Source organism: Cebus imitator, unplaced genomic scaffold (genome assembly GCF_001604975.1).
Source record: "Cebus imitator isolate Cc_AM_T3 unplaced genomic scaffold, Cebus_imitator-1.0 Scaffold399, whole genome shotgun sequence".
NCBI classification, from domain to species: Eukaryota; Metazoa; Chordata; class Mammalia; order Primates; family Cebidae; genus Cebus; species Cebus imitator.
In genome coordinates, this window is record NW_016107714.1 from 1,601,560 (window position 1) to 1,607,706 (window position 6,147).

Here is a 6,147-nt window from a genome sequence, read left to right on the forward strand (position 1 = left end):
ACAAAGACTTGGAACCAACCCAGATGCCCATCAATGATAGACTGGATAAAAAAAATGTGGCACATATACACTACAGAACACTATGCAGCCACAAAAAAGGATGAGTTCATGTCCTTTGCAGGGACATGGATGAAACTGGAAATCATCATTCTCAGCAAATTAACACAAGAACAGAAAACCAGGCACCACATGTTCTCATTCATAAGTGGGAGTGGAACAATGAGAACACATGGACACAGGGAGGGGAACATCACACACTGGGGCCTGCCAGGGAGTAGGGGGCTAGGGGAGGGATAGCATTAGAAGAAATACTGAATACCTAACGTAGGTGATGAGTTGATAGGTGCAGCAAACCAGCATGGCACGTGTATACCTACATAACAAGTGCAGCCCAAAACTTAAAGTATAATTTTTTTAAAAAAGATTGTTCATGTCCAACAATATCCCACAAAGAAGTGGAAGTGTTATAGACAGAAAGGGGATCAATAAAATCCTGAAGGCCCAAGTAGTTTCCATAAGCAGATTAATCACATCACTAGCGTGTCTGCTGCTATCACACTGCAATCTCTTTCTCACCCAAATTGAGTCTTCCAGAGAATTTCTTATGATTCCTTAGTAGAGAATAAGAAACTTTAAGCCTCGTTTACAAATGTTCTGAATGATATGTTGTTGTAATATAGATTCGTGCAGGACAGTCCTCTGAGGATTCTACCTCCCAGGAGGTAGAATTTAATTCATGAAGAGAAAGGTGACCTGAAGTATGCATCTATAGTGATTCATGGGAAGTGACTAATCGCTTGGCTGGATTTTTCAGAGATATTAAAGGAAAAGGATTGGAGATTGGTGGCAAGGAAAATTGGGTATCAGTTATGTGAATAAAATTTTCAGAAGTGGCCCATATTGGGTTCAACATTGAATACACAACAAAAGGTCCCAACTGTGGTGAAAATTATCAGTAGTCAGGTGGGTGAAATCACTGACTTGAAGGTGCCAGTCAGCCTCTTTCTCTAGTTTTCTCAAGTCCTTGTTCAGTATGCTCAATAGCAAAGCACCCATGATGGCAGGGATAAGGGTTAAGCCTGGATTCAGCATAAGTGCTTTATTTCACCAACAGTGACCCAGCCAGCCAGCACCATAGCTGAGTCCTTATCATGCCAGCCACAATGACCAATGATTAGCCTTTAATAAGATGACATGGCTGGGGGGGATCAGCCAGCCAGCTGGCAGTAAGTTGATTGCACTGGACTCTTTTCATCATGGGGTGGAAAATGATATTCCCCTCTAGAATAAACATTTATTGTTGAGCCCCTTACAAAGCTTTTCTTTTTTCTGCCTGCCAATATTCTGTTAGCAACACCATGTGTGAATTTACTAATCATCCTATTCACCACTGTGAGATTCAACATAACATGATTTCTAACAAGAAAATTTATTTTACAAAGAGAAAGAAACTGATGCCCATGTATTCACTGTAATACCATGTATCCCATGTCCTAAAATTAGTTGGCTTTAGCAAATGATGGAACAGTCTATTGAAGACCGGGAATATCATTGAAGACCACACTTAGTGAAGATAATATGCTGTTCTATGTGGTGTTTGTTCTCCTGTAGTCAGGAACTGTGGTTCCAGGAACTAAGAGGAGGAAGTGGAGTAAAGCTGCCTGTCTTGTTATTATACCTAATGAGCCATTTACAAAGCTTTTCTCTTTTCTCTCCCTATGACTTTGGGATCTAGAAGCCTTACTACCCAAGGAAGGAAACCTAACCTGGTAAACCAATATTCCTTCAGACTGTTCTGAGTTTTTCATGTCATTAGGCAAAAAAAGTAAAAAAAAAAAAAAAAAAATAAAAAAAAAAAAAAAAAAAAAAAAAAAAAAAAAAAAAAAGGCGAGTAATTCTATCACCACAGAGGCTGAGAAAAATATGTATTTACTCTTAGAAATTCTCTAAAATTAAATTTTAAAAGAAGATGTGAAAAGATGTTTTACAAAAGGAAACATTTTAAAAATGACTAAGTGGATGAAAAGATGTTCTATATATTTAGTTATGCAATATAAACTAAAACTACAAGGAGATACTACTGCTTACTGGCAAAAATGGCTAGAGCTAAAAACAAGTTACCAAGTGTTGATGAGGATATGGGGCAACTGGACCTCTCATATATTGTTGGTAGGAGTGCCATGTAGTTCAACAGCCTTGAAAAATAATCTGGCAGTTTCTTATAGAGTTGAATATATACTAACCATATAACCTAGCATTCAACTCTTAGGTAATTAAAAAGAAGTTTTATTCATAACGGTAAAGATCTAAATATTCAACAGTAAGTGAGTGGATAAACAAATTAGGCATAGTTATGCTATACTAATCAGCAACAGGTATGAATGCTAATCAGCAGTAGATATGAACTAGTGAAACAGAAAAAAACAAGAATGACTCTCAAAGATGTCAAGCACGAAAAGAGTACACAATAACTGATACCATTCTGATATCATTTATGGCAAGTTCTAGAACAGGTAAGATTAATCAGATAAATATCAGATCAATGATTGCCTAAGTGAGGGTGAGGGCATGGGAGTTGACCATAAATAAAAAAGTCTTGGGGAACTTTCTGGGATAATGGATATGTTCTGTGGTTTCCTGATTGAGGTACGTATTAGTCAAACCTCATTGAACTGTTCCCTTACAATGTGTTCATTTGATTACAAGTAAGTTACACGTTAGCTGATTTTAAAACTCAAAAATAAAATGATTTTTCCTTTCTCTTTGCCCCATTACTTCACATTTTTATAAGTATGTTAGTAATGGTTAGCTTAACACTCTGATCCACAGCATATGAAATATTAAGGTAGGGATTGTTACAAACCTAGAGAAGTTATAAACACATCTATAGGTCCTGGACTTCGAGGCAAATCCAGTAACTGGGTTAACGCCACTGGGGGAAGTGGTAAGTGATGTAAAACGTAGTGAAAAAGTGTGGCATCTCCAACCTCTGGTCCCTTACTATGCAGCAGTGTTTTCCTAATGGACCAGTTTTGTGTTTTTTACCTATTGGTTCTGACTGTATAGACCTGAATCTGATTTTCTCAGAATCCTGGAAACTCCGTAAGAAACCAAACATCAATTAAATAAATTTTTCTTCTTACATAAGCCACATTTGATTTTTGTTGATTGCAAAAATGCTGACTGATAAAGAAAGGCTTAGGGAAATGTCCTAGAGAAGGTAATTCTGAGCTGTGTCTAAAAAAGTCATTACAAAGGAAACAGAAGATATAGGGCAGGAAAGGATCCTAGATGAGAATAATGGCAAATATTTGGGTGTGGATAGAACTTTAATTTCAAACCAGAGAGTCACTAAAGTTTAAGCTGGAAGGGTCTGCAGGAGACAGATAATGTAGGATCTTATGTGTTATATTAAGGAGCTTGAACTTTATCGCATAGATGATGGAATGCCATTAAATGGTTTTCAGCAGGGGGATGACATGGCCTCGTTTGCATTTTAAATAGACCACACTGGCAGCTGTGTGGAGAATGGGTTTGACTGAGATATAAATGGAAGCAGCAAGTGCTTTTAGCAAGTTCTTTTGGTAGTTCTCATGAGAAATGATAAGGGTCTAAACAGAGTAATGTTCATCTAGACAGAACTGACGAGACAAATTTAGGAGACCTTTGGTGGTACAATTACGAAGACTAGGTATTTGAAGGTGAGTGAGTCAGAGAAATTCTAAGTTTCTTCAGCAGGCTATTGGAGATAGCTATTGAAGAATGGTGTATTCTAATTCAGTTGATATTATTAACAGCAATAGCCCACTAGGGAAACAGAGGAGGGCTCCATTTAGATGAAAAGACGAGATCTTTCCAAATACATTGAGACTGCATACATATGGTACATCCAGGTGTAAAAGTCCAAAATTTACATCTTGAGAAGGCATCTGAATGCAGGATAGATAACTAGACTTGGCTGTTGATGTAAGAAGAGAAAATTATTTGGTGATAACTCATCACAGTAGATTAAATAACAAAGGGAAGCATGTAGGGAATATGGCTGCCACATGTGGCCATGCAGGTTGGGCACTGCAATCATTCCAGGTGATCCTGGTGATTATATATACTATATATATTTCTATGAATATAAATATTTATATTATATATATATATACACACACACACACACACACACACACATACACGCCTGTGGGCTGAGGACAAAATCCTTGTGAATATACGAATATCTGTGGTCTGAGGACAAAACCCCTGTGAAAAACACATTTAAAAGGTAGACATATTAGAGCTCTTAAAGTCAGGGAAGAAATGGTCAGAGAAGCATGAGGACAATAAGAAAATATATTTTGCCCCATAGAAGAAATATTTGTTACTTTCATTTAACGGCAAACAACAGTAAAATCTACTACAATGACTTAAATAGAGATTTGTTGATCTCATACAACAAAAAGTCTAAAGGAAAAGAGTCCCAGACTAACATAGTATTTCTCCATTCTCTTTATCATGGGGCTGTGTCTTTATGGTCATAATAAAATTACTACATCTTCAGGCACATCCTCATTCTAATCGGGCAAAGGAGGAAAATTGAAAGAGGCTGATATTGCATGCCTGCTATGGTAGACTAATTGCAAAATTGTTTCCAATTACTTATCTTTCCCTGAATCCACACCCCTTATAATAGGATTTTAATGTTGCAGATCCTCTTATCAGAGGTGGAGTCTATTTCCCCACCTTTTGAATCTAATGTGACTTATGACTTGCTTTGGCCAACAGACTGCAGTGGAAGTGGTGATGTGTCCATTGCCAATCTAAGCCTTGGAAGATCTGTGTGTTCCATGAACTCTTCTGGAACTCTGCCACTGCTACATGTATAAGCATGCCTCAGCCAACAGCCAGCCAAATCCCAGGAGCAGATCTATGTAGGTGATCCTAAAATAAACACGTAAGTGAGCACAATCAAAACCAGAAAACCACTCACCTGAGTCTAGCCTAAACTGCTGACTTACAAACTCATGAGCTAAATAAATGGTTGTTGTTTTAGCCCCTAACTTAGGGGGGAACTTTATTTTGTTCAAATGGTAATTGATGAATAAGTAGAGTCAGATCCTCTAAGAAATCTTTCCTAGGAAACTTCCAAGTAAGGATGGTAAATTGAACACACACACCTTACATTTCATCCTATGTCATAAATGAACTTAAACAATTTTAGAAGGGCATAAATCCACAAGGATAGGAAGAATGGACAAGATGCAAAATTTTGGAAGCTGAAAAGCAAATGGTACAGAACAGAAAATTAAAATTCGAAGTAGAACTAAGAAAACTTAAAATCACTCATTTTATAGATCCTCTAAAAGGTTAAGAAATGTATGTTGCAAGATTTCTCAGTTAGTTGTTATTTGAATATAGGAAGGCTACTGACAGTGACAGAAGGCAGTCAAATGCTTAGGCAGAAACCGGCAGGTCCCTGGTGAAGCTCCACCGCCAGGCTGAAGACAGTTTAAAGGGTGAAAGCCAAGTTACAAGGCAAATCCTTGGATCAGATTGAGAACCTGTCTTCCTGTTTGGTGTACTTTCCTCTGATTGATCTCCACCCTTCACCTATTTTACATATACCTACCCTTTCCTAATAGGTTTCCTACACTGTGATGCCCACTTTTGAGTGGTGTCTTTGCTTTAAGTTTTTTTTTGCATACTCACAAACCAGTCAGCACTCCCCATTCTGAGTCCATAGAAAGTCCCAGACCCAGCAACACTGAAAAAGAAAAAAACTACCCTAATGTAGGGTTAGAGGACCACCATCCCCATGCCCCTTCCTCATCCCTTCCCCACTGAGAGCTGTTCCATTCCTCAATAAAATTCTTTTCCGTCAATCCTAACCCTTCAACTGTCAGCATATCCTCATTTTTCTTGGATGCAGGGCAAGAACTCGGGAACTGCTGAAGGTGTTTACAAACTATAATACAGGTTGGCGGGGGGGCACCTGGCCCAGCTATGGGCCAAGCTGGTATGCAAGCCAGATTTGGCTCTGGACTGAGTAGGTGGGGTGCCTCCAGTGGCAGGCCTGGGGGCAAGCAAAGGGGTGGGGGGCAAGGGTGTGTCACTGGCTGGAGGTCCCAGCTAACAAGGCAACCAACAAAATTCCTGCGT

The 6,147-nt window shown here is 38.6% G+C and overlaps 1 long non-coding RNA gene across 1 annotated transcript; it reads left to right on the top strand.

The window, feature by feature from the left end:
- Window positions 1-4,187: 4,187 nt before the first annotated feature.
- On the top strand, window positions 4,188-5,876 carry LOC119468234. The gene is made up of 2 exons (XR_005196880.1): window positions 4,188-4,942; window positions 5,407-5,876. It is a non-coding gene; the product is annotated as an uncharacterized LOC119468234 (long non-coding RNA).
- The last annotated feature ends 271 nt before the right edge of the window (window positions 5,877-6,147 follow it).